Source organism: Solea solea, chromosome 13 (assembly GCF_958295425.1).
Source record: "Solea solea chromosome 13, fSolSol10.1, whole genome shotgun sequence".
In the NCBI taxonomy this organism is placed as follows: domain Eukaryota; kingdom Metazoa; phylum Chordata; class Actinopteri; order Pleuronectiformes; family Soleidae; genus Solea; species Solea solea.
The window spans coordinates 19,753,883-19,767,366 of record NC_081146.1 but is presented as its reverse complement, the minus strand read 5'-3'; the positions used below and the strand labels follow the sequence as shown (position 1 = coordinate 19,767,366).

At 40.6% G+C, this 13,484-nt stretch overlaps 1 protein-coding gene across 2 annotated transcripts in view; it reads right to left on the bottom strand.

Moving 5' to 3' along the window:
• LOC131471111 (low-density lipoprotein receptor class A domain-containing protein 4-like) overlaps window positions 1-12,418 on the bottom strand; it is a 189,525-nt gene extending 177,107 nt beyond the window's left edge. For both annotated transcript variants that reach the window (XM_058647421.1, XM_058647420.1), the window contains exon 1: window positions 12,264-12,418. The gene's annotated coding sequence lies outside the window, so the exon portion shown is untranslated. The remainder of the gene's footprint in view (window positions 1-12,263) is intronic.
• Between the last annotated feature and the right edge of the window lie 1,066 nt (window positions 12,419-13,484).

Genomic DNA, 13,484 nt, shown 5'->3' with positions numbered 1-13,484 from the left:
ACAATTTCAAAGCAGAATTGCTTTTTTAGTCTTCAATTCCCTTTGGGGAAAAAGACAATTTGAATATTAGTCATGGGCCCACGGTTGGTGTAGTGGTTTGCACTCTTGCCTTTGCAGCAAGAAGACCTGGGTTCAAGGGCCTTTCTGTGTGCAGTTTACCAGTTCTTCCTGTGTGTGCATGGGAATCCGGGTTCTCCGGTTTCCTCCCACAGCCCAAAAACATGCAATATTGGAATTAGGTAAATTGGACACACTAAATTAACAGTAGGTGTATGTGTGGGTGGTTGTCTGTCTCTATGATTACGTGATCTGTCCGCTGTCAGCTGAGATTGGTATAGATGGATATTAGTCATTTTAGACATAGATAGATTCAATCAATCATCAGTAGAGTCAGCCTGTGAATGAGGGGAAATCTACACTACATTTTTTACAAACATGTCACACTTTTTTCCGCTGACAATGTAAAAGCTTCTGAGTTTAATAAATGAAGTTATAATGTGGTTAAAGGTGATTGACAGACTTCGTTTCACTTTATGTTCGGGTTAAGAGTTTGTTGAATAACTGATACTAAAACATAACAGTTGATAGCTAAAGAAGTGAATGTTATGAACAGATCTGATGGATTTCTTATATTGACCCACATGTACTTAAGGGTGCAGTAAACACACTTACTTTAAAACACATCACATCGTTTACTAAATAAAAGTGGAAATGTATACAGCTGGTTTGTGTGTCGAGAGCAAAAGAAGCTTATTTTATCCCAGATAGTAGCTCACTGGGAATTCGATCGTATGCCGAGTTTCAAGGATCTTTTTTTTTTCTTTTTTCTTTTTTTAATATGCTCACATTTTCAAGGCCATGAGGAAATTGATGAATCCGACTCTACGCAGAGAAATGAGCTAACCCATGTTTAAGTACAGAAGTGTGATTACATATAGTTGATAAATGAGGCCCTGGGTCTTATTTTAATATCAAAGGCCATATTTCCTATAAGTTATGAATGCAATTAAGTCACAACTTCATGTTCAAGATCTACAAAGTTTAGACTTAATGGATTAACTCCTTTATCCACACTTGCTGCTGACAAAGAACCTGGGAAAATCTCTAAATGAATAGAGGTTGAACAGTAATGTTTCTTCATGGCCGGAGCCAATGCCAATCTGTCAGGAAAGAACAGGCTTGATATACTGTATGATGCCGAGTTTTCTTACCATCTTACCATCATACCATCTGATAAAATATAAAAGTTTACACTTGAAACCATTTATTAAGTTTCTCCAGAGTTTTAAAAGTATCCACCAGTATCAACACTGGTGTTTTCAGTGATGGATGAAGATGGGTGGAGCCGTGACAGCAGTCACATATTATCTTCATGTACTAAAAAGAACAATTAACATGTAAAACTAGAATTTCTGCCCTCTGGTTGTTATGTCGCTGCCAAACACGATCACATTGCAGGAAACACAATAACAATGTCTCCTTCGGTTCCTGAGTTATGTTGCTGAAGAACAATGGCCAGAAAAAAATGTTTTTTGCAGAAAGATATGATGCCCCAATAAAGCTTTAGCCCCAGTTTCATCATTTTTGGATATAAACTGTCGTTGATTTATTATCCGACTGTCTTAAATATTATAGCAATAATTGGCATACAAATTGTCGGGGTAAGATTAAAAACCTTTAGGTCACAGTAACCGCTGACCACCAAAATCTAATCAGTGTGGTTTGTTTGTGACAATTACAGAACTGCTCTACATCTGTGAGGTCACTGTGACCACCAGAATTTCATCAAGTGAATGTTTGTACTTAACTAGAGAAAATGACCAAGGAGTTACTTTACATGTGGACAGTTGTGTCTTCCAAGGTTTGAATAAGAAAGCTAACTAGCAAATCACACATGTTTTGGCAATCACAGAGAAAAATGAGAATAAGATCTAATGTAATTTATCCACTACATTACAGAAACATGTGCTCCATAATGACTTGTGTTGGCTATGAAATGGCCTATATCTGGATATAAGGGAAGTATATGTGACAAGTTTTAATTTTTTCAATGAGATAGATACACACAATACAAAAACACAAAGAACAATACAATGCCAGAGTACAAATGTAAATGAAGGCAGACAAAAGTCAAGTGTTGGGGATGACAAAAACAGCTTTATACCAACTCTCATTAAAAAAAAATTAATCTGTGACACAACATCAGGTTAACACTAATTACTGTCCAATCTTCTCAGATGAAAGCACATTTATATTAAGTTGTCGTCACACCACAGGTTAATTTATGACCTGAAAAACACTACACACTAAGCACACTCTACTATGGAAGTCTGAAAGAGCTAAAGCTTAAGACTTCAACATCACTGTAACGTGCACAGTATAATAGAATTCAGCCATTTATTATTTTTGCTATAATAAATGACCCAAAGATCTGCACAAAGCTCGGTCAGCAGCACGCAGTGAAATTAAAGGCCATATGATTTGAGGATATTTTGGGGCCAGCGGCGAGCAGTGAACTTGTGGCACAGTTGGAAACATGGCGCGGTCACTAGGAATACATTATAAAAGGGTTTGATAATGGCTGCAAATCACTTATGGCAAACTAAATCACCACCTTCTCCTTCAACTCAATTGTGAAAGAAAAGTCTGGAGAAAAGTTCTGCAAGTACAGCATTTCCCAGCGTACATGAGTTCACATCTGATATTAACATTTATCTTGACAGAATGCAAAATACCGCCCCCAGCCCAACAACTCAGGTTTGGTATTTTTAGATAAAATTATATAAGAGTTGGGGTCAGCAGTCATTTTGGCAAGGCTTTCTTTTTCCAACATAATGCATACAAGTGCATGTGTATGGTCATTGAAACCACACGTGTCTGTAATCAAGGAAAACAAGCAGTAACCAGGTTTAACAATTGTGTGATTGTGACATGATAACACAAACTCTTCAAACTTTCTCAGATTTCAGGTTCAGACGCAACGGCTGCAACGGAATGAATTGTTTTCTCTTCAGACAAATAGACTTAAACCAGAGGTGGGCTCCTGCTATAAACGCGTCTCCTGTCACCACTTGTGATCGGATCGCACTTCTCCTCTTTAAATGCAAATACATTTCCAAACCTAAGAAATTAGCACCTAAGGAATTAACACACACCATTGTTGTTCTTCTACTCTATACATGTTCAAACACTTGAATTACCTTATTAGTTACGTCAGACAAAATGGTGACATGGGTGTTTTTCTTTTGTGAGCCCCAAACTTTAAATCTTGGGTTGGCATCATATTTTTGACATTATTGATCAATATAGCAAGATAACATTTTAGCAAAGTGTGAATCAAGAGAACTGAAACGAGATCAAAAAGGGAACTAGACTTCTGCAGCTCCTTTATGGAGCTTTTCCACTACCCAGTTCCAGCACGGCGTGACTCGGCATTGTAGATCCGTTAAAAGCACTTAAAAAACATGCGTTAATCTGCAACAATTAGAACAGAAATGTCTAGTTTATTTCTAGTGTATTTAGCGACACCTCTGCCGAAAGCAGCCGTGCTGGAATGACTCCGCCCATGTTGAGGAGGTACTTTAGTAATGGAAAACCATACCAAACCATCAAGCCGTGCTGGAACCACATAGTGGAAAAGCGCCATTAAACACTGTTTCCAGCCTTGAGATCTGAGCCTTTGAGCAATCACTGGCCAGTTCATAGAAAAAGGGCTCTCCTATTGGCTGATCTACTGTGAGGCTGCACACACGGTACATGCCCCTTCCCTTCCTTCAGTGTAAGGATAACTATAGCACTGGCAGGACCCGTCTACACTGCACAGCAACTTAACAGAAGGATAAAAAGAGACTAAATGGAGTCACAAAAAAAATCATGTGCTCATCTGGTGGGAGAGGCTCAGGACAGTGAACCCAAAACATTTGCATTTAACAACTTGGCGAAACTGCAAGTACTGCATTCTTAAGTAACGCGGATGATCTGATAACATCACATTTAACTGTCGACTCACAGCTTTATAGATCTAACTGATAAATGAAGCAGGGTAACCTGTTTAATTAAATTTTACTGAATTCATTAGTTGTTTTTTTTTATGTAGTTCTCGCCTCCGCTAGAGCAGACGGCCTTAAACTTGTCTAGTCTCTGCGCTAAATTTAATCATCTTGGTCTCCCCCCTGAGACCCGGGCTCATTAAAATGCACCAGTAAACTTCTCATGTCACTGGAATCAGGTCGTCTCTTCAGCTCCTTGTGTGAGAAGTCCCTATGTCAGACTGAACCCACTGAGGTCTCCTGCTGAATCCCCAGCCAGTTCAGCCGGAGTTCACGCTACCTTCAGATTTTTTCATTTTTTTTTCTTTTAAAAGTTGTAGCCTATGGCCCAGCACAGTCTACATCAATAATGCAGAGACCACAGGCTGCTAACATGTCAGCCTTTAGCGAGAGGTCTGCCCGAAAACGCAGCGCTCAAACAAAGGCAGGGCTATAGAGGTCTGGACTACTATCATGAGACAAGAGCGCTAACATGTGAGTTATTTTAAAGGTACACATACACACCGAGTGAACTACATGGAGGTACACACTCTGCAGCCGTGTAATACTCAGTGGTGCACAGTCTCAGACAAGCACACACAGATGAACAGATAAGTGTGGGGTATGTACACACACACACACACACACACACATGCAGACACAGTGTATGTGAGGCTCATATTAACAGTCTATTGAGTTACCACACAAAAGCAGCAGCACTCAGTACAGCATTCTTCACGAGAGGGTATGTCATCCCACAGTACACACAGTAAAATACACACCCTGCTGAACACCAGCAACATCACATAAAAGTATCTGTGAATGATGTGGGCTCGATCCCCCCCCGCTGACCAAGGTGCTATTGCTGAAACAACAATTTTTTGCATTCTTTGATTCACATTCGTAGTCTGCAGTCCAATGAAATGCCATGCATAACAGAGGATGTAAATCTTTCATTTCAGTAAAATGGAAATACCTCAGAAGTAGAGGTTTTTAGGGAAACGGCATATGTGTGAAATATGTGTGTGTGTGTCTGTGTGTGCGCGAGCGTGTGTGTGTGTGTGTGTGTGTGTCTCATGCAGAGACTGTGCTGAATTATTAAATTGCTACTTAGGCTTTGTGGTTAAATGATGCAATGCAAACAAGGACAGAGTGTACTAAAAGCACTCTAGCAGTAATTCAAGGCACTGTTTGACAAAAATGTTTAAATATCTTCTGTGAAACCCTCTTAGAGAGTAAAACAGTATCAAAATGCTGTCTCCAGCACTTTTTTTCTGTTCCGAGGCGTCCTGACTATTTAATCAGCTACTTTGGTTCTGCAGTTTCTGAACTGCTGCTGATCAGTGTGGAAACAGTGGAGCCATTACACAAAATGCTGAGGAGTTTCTGTTCTGTGAAGCTTGAGGGCTGTGAAATTTGGCAAAGCGAGCTCCCAAAGAAGCAGATAAATGAGGACAGGGGAGGACGGGATTGAGGGTTTATCCACGATAACTATCATGCACATACGCTGTGTTCCTCTTTCATGGCACATGTTCTTATCACTAATAAATATTTCCAAATACGCCACCTCCTTCTGACCCGACTGTGTACCATCTGTCTGAGTCAGTGTAATCTGAAAAGCAGGAACAACATGAGAAGCACACTGTAATTTATCCAGATTTTGTCAGAATCCAATTATTGGTGTCTGAGATAAACCACATGATACATGTCAGAACAGACCGTGCAGCTCCCCCCATAGGCCTGCTGATGTATTACAGACAAAGACGCAGTTCATCCAGATACTGTATGAAGCTCAGTTACAGAGATGTCATGTATGACAAGGGAGAAAAGATTCAGAAGAGTGTATGGAGGAATAAAGCAGAATAAAGCCCAGCACATTCAATATGTGAGTAACTGGGGTAAAGGTTAAATGAACTGTGTTTATGTGGCTCTTTTCTGGCTTAATTAACCACTGACATTAACACACACACACACACTTACACAGCAGCGGTAGATCATCAGGGGCAATTTGGGGGTTCAATATCATTTGCCTGCGGACATTTTGATATGTAGACTGAAGGAGCCAGGGATCAAACTACTGACCTTCTGATTAGTAATAGCAAATGACCCGCTCTTCCACCTGAGCCACAGGCGCTCCCGGGCAAAGCAGAGCGTTACAGCGATTAATTGATTTCACAGTATAATTTAAAGCAGCATGTATCATGATTTTTTTTTTTTTTCTTCAACATAAATGCAGCTGAAGGAGTAAAACACTGGTACGGCAAGCTGTACATAATCAGAATGTGCATTTATCAAAACGGTAGGTATGGGGAAAAAAAGGCAGTAACTAACTAGTAAGTCAATTCAGGTGTGACTGGTGACATTTCCAATATTTCTCTGCAGCATTTCATATGAAGAAAAACAGTCATTTCTATAACTTTGCTCAAATATAGCAAACAATATGCACAATCCATGAAATTGCCAATGGAGATAAAGAGGCTGTGCTGCTTCAAACATGCTGCACCCCTGCAAAGCTGAGCAGAAATCTTGGCTGTGTTCTGTTCAGTGAATGGCTGAGATTAAATTTCAACCAGAATCTGCACCTTGGTGCTGTTATTTCTGCAGGGTAGCACAGGCAAAAAGATATTGGCAAATATGTAAGTTCTTTGATCAACTTATCATGTTGCGCCAACTGGGATTAAAAATAAAACCGCCGCCTTTATCAGACAGGTTCATGCAGCACTTTGATCTTGCATTTGATGAGCAAAACATTTTTGAATGCATTCAGCCACAACTGTGCAAAAATACTCAGTTCAGAGGAAATTGTAGAAAACAGAGACATTTGAATTAAGATGCTGAATGCTCCCTTTGTTTGTAATGTTTTTTCCAACAACGGGTAGATTTCTTTTTATAGGAGGCCAAATTAGCCACAAAACCCAATATAGACCGTACTCTGCTGCACTGATATCACTCTCAGAGTCTGCGAGTTTCCGACCGCTGGATGTCAGATCCGCTGGACCCTGTATAGAAATATGCTGTGTTCAACGAGGGTTGTTCACTAGACAAGACCCATTTGAAGTCTCCCCTGTCAAACTGACAACCTGTTAACTTGAATTTTTCTGAAAGTTGTTCTTACACAACTTCTCAGGTTGTAATAATGAATGCATGACTTTGGCTTGAACACAGCAGTAGACAGAGAAAGAACGAGCTAAAGGCGAACCTCCACTTTTATTTCCCGTGTACACAGAGTTACATCTGCTCATCATATTGTTCTGTGCGTGTGTATGTAATTGCGATCGCGTTTGTTTTGGTCTGACATGCTGGCACTCGTTTTTGCATTTTGCTCATAAGAAGCTGCAATAAATTCAAGTCATTGCCGAACACAGTTCACATTTCCACACGACTCTCTGTGTCTCTGTATCAGTGCAGTAGTGTTTTGAATCTTGTGTCGCCCAGCGATATTCCTGAGAGGATTGCTACAACAGATAAGAATATGATAAAAGTTTCATTTGTAGATTCTACTGATAAAAAAAAAAACTCCAGATGTTTGACAGGATCAACACTACTTGGAATTTGCAAGTGCAGGGATCACCTCAGTATGTCAAGAAGAAAAGACGTACCATCAAGCTGTTTCTCTAGAAGGTTTTAAGGTTGTTGTAAAAGATAAGACTCACAAAACTGAGCTGAAACAGCATCATTATAAGAAACCTCCACTAGTATAACAGCGACATCAGAAACTCAAACAACAGTTTCCCAGAGAACAAGTTGAACAAATTGAATGAGAGGCACCGTTTCTTCTGCACCAGACACCTGCTGCACCTCCTCAGTCCATTATGCTTCCACACACAGCAATGTCTGCAGGCACACAGTGACAGACAGTGTATTTGTACACACACAGGTTTGTGCAGCTAATCTTCTTGGGACACTGAATTGAAATCAATTCATTTGGAAAGCCTTTTTCCCAGTTTTTTTCCTAACACTAACTTTAACCTCAACATACTCAAAAATCAGACTTAAACCTAACCAGTGCCTCACAACTGAAGTTCTGCCTCATAAGAACCAGGTTTTGGTCTCCACTACTGGTCCTGACAAGGTCAGTGTTTATGTCAACAAAGGTCCTAAAGAGGTAACAAACACACACACACACACACACACCCATGAGCACAATCAGGACAAAGGCACACGTACTCTGGTGCAGACTGGCACTCGTCTTCGCCCGTCTCGCGCCTTTGCTCCACCAACACAATACTGTCAAATTTTGGCGCGTCACATGAGCTCGGAAACAAGGCTGCATTATCAACAACGGCCTAGAGCTCCCGTCAGGCGTGTGTGTGTGTGTGCGAGAGAGAGAGAGAGAGAGAGAGAGAGAGAGAGAGAGAGAGAGAGAGAGAGAGAGAGAGAGAGAGAGAGAGAGAGAGAGAGAGAGAGAGAGAGAGAGAGAGAGAGAGAGAGAGAGAGAGAGATAGGGAGTGTGAGGGTTCAAGTTAAGGCTGAGCTGTCAGCAGCGGACAAGCCCCATCAAGTCTTCCTCTTCTGTCTAACACAAACTCAGCCTCTCGCCTTGGGAGGTGAGAAGCCGCTAATTGGCAAAGGGTGAAACCACACAAACATGAATGTGCTTGCAGTGTATACACACACACACGCACACACACACCGACTGACCGTCCGCTACAGCCACACAGCCAGTCTCTCTCACACACGAACAAAGAGACAAACAGACAGATGGACACAGACGTCTGGCTCGGAGAAGCAGTTGTACAGTGAGCTGTGGGAAGCAGAACACATTAGCCAATAATGCAACCAGTCTGCTCGCAGACGTTCTCCTCAGCCATCCCACTTAGTTAAGATTTCATGACTTGATGCTTTTTATCTGCTTGTATTTTAATGGACTTTGCAGTTTCAATCTTTTTTGTGTTCTTATGCAAGAGACAACAGTACTAATTACTGGATTTGAGTGTTTATTTTTCTTAAGTAAAAACTAAATTCTCTGATTTCAACATCTTGAATGTGAACATGTTCTGGTTTCTCTGTAACAGTAAAATTATAATTTTTTGGCTCTGGGACAAAACTACAGATTTGAGGAAGTGGCCATTTTGACGTCTGGGAAACATGTTTTTAAGATTTTCTGACATTTAAGGGCCCAGACAACTTATCACTGAATCAACAGATTAAACAATAAGGAAAGCAATAGTAAATTGCATGACTACTTTAAAAATACCCAGCCAATGATATTTATAGTCTCCAGGCACCAGTCCAGATGACTGATAATGATGTCATCACTATTAACGACAAACTGTCAACATCCCGTTTACATAATACAGTATGTGTGTCATGCCCTTCTGACTCCACTCCTCAAGACAACAAGAGGACTGTGTAGGTGCATGTTTATAGTCTATGAACGCACTTGACTCAGCATGATGAAATAATCAGGTTAGAAATAATTAGATTCATTCTCTGCTCCATTATTATAAATTAAAGCTCTGAATCCACTGTGATGGATTACCAGGCAGAGTGCACTTTATATGCGATATCTGTCACAATGTAGAATGTAAATTGTAGTGAGCAGACCGTCCCGTCTCTGTTAATGCCTCCAGAAATAATGTACAGAAAAAGGTCAATGTAAAGACGAGCACAAACATCAGGATTATGCGATTATACTGTGAATCCTAAATAATAGGAGCCTCTGGCATGTCTCCTTATTGAACATGTACATAAATCTTCATCATGACACACAGGTGTCCTTTCACTGAACCCACCACAGCAAAGCTTTACTTGCACACGGGCAGAAGGCTCAACAAAACACACAACAACAAACAACACTACTACACAACTCAGACACAGTGTTCTGGAAAATATTGTCAGGACTGTGAGAGACAGACAGACACAGCATGCAGACAAATAAACAGAAACGAAGTGATGTGGAAAACCACTGCAGCAGATCTGTGAGGATGACTCGCCCTCCTCAGAAGAACCAGGACTGAAAACTTCAGGACAAGGCAGAGGTGGGGTAGCAGAGCAAAACACACCCTTAGCAAAGTACTTTAAATTCTCTCCACCATGAATTAGCTCTGCCCTTCAAGCAGCTCACACTGAGAACAGTATTAAAGAATCAAATTAACGTAAACTTGGTCAGGAATACAACTGAGAGTCACATAGTGCCATGGTTCCAAACAGGGGGGCCAGAGACCACATGGGGGGCAGAAGTTGTAAGGTTATTTAGAAAATCCCAATCACACGCTCTATTGGATAATCAAAACTCAGTATCACCCAAATTAAACGCCCATTTTTGTCCACCTTTAAATGTATTAAGCTATTTATTACCAAAATCTCTGTACTTGATCGCGTTCCTGTTCTCAGCATCTGTACTATGGGCTGTGCAATTAATTGAAACTTTCAATTACGATTATGGCCCCGAATGATTACAAAACAAAATCATTGAAACAAATCAATTATTACAAAACACGGGCTTTTACTCTGCAAATAACACTTATTGTTGTAACAGTGTCTGACTTCCTGTCCCGCTCATCATTCGGCAAATATAGAACACAGGCATTCAGTGGAATTCTCTGGCAGCTTGAGTAAAGCCACTTTTTTGTATGTGCAATAAATTCCATTTGTTTCTAGTTCAAGTCAGTGGGTAATCACTTGAAATAATCATGATTTCAATTTTGATTATGATTTTCCCATGATCAAGCAGCCCTAATCTTTACAACAAAATATCATGTCTGAGAAATGTAAAAGAACCAAAGACTCACTGGTATAAAAAAAGAAAACAATAACTCAAGAGTTGCCTTGGTTTTGATTTTAAGGAAGCACAGGACAGTTTTTATCCACATTACACTGTGAGAATAGGAACAAAATCCTTTGTTTTTGCATATAAATATATGCAGTTAACTATTCACTTTATTATTTTGGTGTGTATATGTGTGGTTTGTCTTGGACACAAGCTAGGATGGCGTCACGGGAAACACTGACATAGATAGTGAATAGTACCAATGTACAGAGTCTAAAAACTGAGTCATTCATGAGATCAAAGTAGCATCAGGAACTTCTTGTGTGAAAGCCCGAATCTATCTATCTACACACATAATATTATCAAATTGGAACTGCAATATCTGTCAGAAAACATGCAGATGGACATGTTACCCAAATTACTCAAGCCCTAATTAGTGTTCATAAGGAAACAAATTACACAGCAACATAACTTTATATCAAGTGTCAAGGTCACATTTAAAACAGTGCATCATCATCTGAATGAATGAATGAATGTATGAAGTTTTGTTCTGTTTGGTTTTTTAACTTCAAGAAGATGGAGTGATAGAATATGCTCCTGTCAGTGAGCTCCATCTTCTTATCCAGCATGGTGATGGAATGTTCATGGGTGGAAGAATATAAACACATAAACACACAGTTTTTGTGTAACTGTTATTCTTCAGAAAGTGCATTGACTTTCAATCATTTGGACATCCTTAACGATAAGCAGTTAAAGCATAAACCCAACTTTAACCTTTAACCCACTATTCAGATCTTAACCCTAAACTTAAAGCAGTTCCTCAGAAATGAGGTTCAGCCCCATGAGGACTACTGGTCCCGACAAGGCCAGTATCTATGCCAGAAAAGGGTCCTAAAGAGAGAACACACTCCAGTACAAACACACACTCAAACACAGATGTGGAAACACAGTGTCACCACTTCATCACACGCAGCGCGTGTCTCATTTGCATAAAAAGTTGTGCTGCCACAGGCGCTGGTTGAGGGTGTTCAGTTTCTAATCTGGCTTTCCACTTAGCCTCTTCATCAAATCAAACGGGGCAGGACAGCTAACGACACAGCGGCCGCAGAGCTCAACATCCATCTGGCTCTGCTGGGAGTGATAAACGGTCCATCTCACACGGAGGTCACGGTCAGTCAGCGGCAGCAGGGACACAGACAGAGCGGACCCGGCGCTGTGGCCCCCGGCGGATGATTGATGGGAGCCAGGCGGGCTAGCCTGCCTGCGGCTAACTTAGCCGCGTTAGCTTAGCTGTCTGTCTGGCGCAGCTTGGAAAGCGGCTCCAACTCTAAACGGCAACTTCCACCGTCTGACCCAAAGTCAGACCCTCACACCGGACAGCCGGGCCGGCGTCTATAGCCACAGCCGCTAGCATTTAACCAGAACATTCCTCCACACGCCCACGACTATAAAGCATTATGCATTTAAACATATACATAAACCAGTGCACATAAATGACTGACAGAATGGCGCAGGGGCTTTACCTGTAAACGCAGTTGCTTGTTAAAAGTCTGTGATGTTGTGTCGCCAGACGTGAAGTCCAACTGCACTACAGCGGTTTCCAGAGTGGGAAGCAAAACAGAGCCCAGCTGCTCCACTGTACGCTACACACGCTGCTGCTGCTGCTGTCTGACAGCCGGGCCACCGCTGAGCCTCTGGCGACACCTGCAGGTCACAGACGGCACTGTAGCCAGGTCGCACGGGTCGAAGTCAGGACAGCGAGGAGAAAGTTCAGCGTGACAGCCGTTAGTTAGGATGTTTGCTTCAAAACAAGAGATACAAGGTGCAGGGACAATTCTGAACAATGGGTTATTGTATTGATTAGACAGAAATGTAAAAGAAAGACATAACATAAAGCAATTGGAGTGCTAACATAAATTGGGATAGTTCAGGTATTTTTATGCCAGGTCACATTTTAAAGTTTGGTCTATGCACATGAAAATAACAAGATTCAAGTTCATAGTTCCAAAAACTAATGAGTTCATATCAATTTTGTTGTTAATTAAAATGATTTTATCAGCATACAAACCAGATGCAGTGGGCAGCACACTACATTGCTCAGGGGCACCTCAGCCTTGACCTGTCCCAGGATTTTAACTGGCAACCCTTCCACTTGGCCACAGGCTGGCCATGATAATAAATAGGTTGCTATTCTTTTTCACGAAAACATCTTCACTTGTTTCACATTCAAAGCACATGTCGACTTGTTTTTCAGACCCAGAGGGCACAATAAATGGGCATAAAAAGCTTTTTTTCTTCATCCGACTCTTCACTCGTTTTTCATAAAACTACTTCAAATGCCGAAACTAACTGGAGTAGAAACTCACTACAAGGAATCTTTAAATGCTAATTAGATGAAAAAATATATATATTAGTAATTAATAATGAATCATTTCAAATGTCTTATTGAAACAGTATCTTCCTGACAAATGGTCACAGTTATAAATAACCATCATGTCACTATTGTGTACCAAATACTAGAACAGTTCTCCACGTTACCAGGTTTATTTTACAGTAATGTCACTGTATTAATATATTAATATACATACATATTTATTTATTTATTTATTTATTTATTTAAATAAAACTGATTTTATGTACAGTGTATACTATGCATTGAAAATTGTATTATTTTTTTCACTACATTCTCATCAGATCTAGGAAAGAAAATGAGAAAGGACACATGCATTTCTTGCATAGAACAT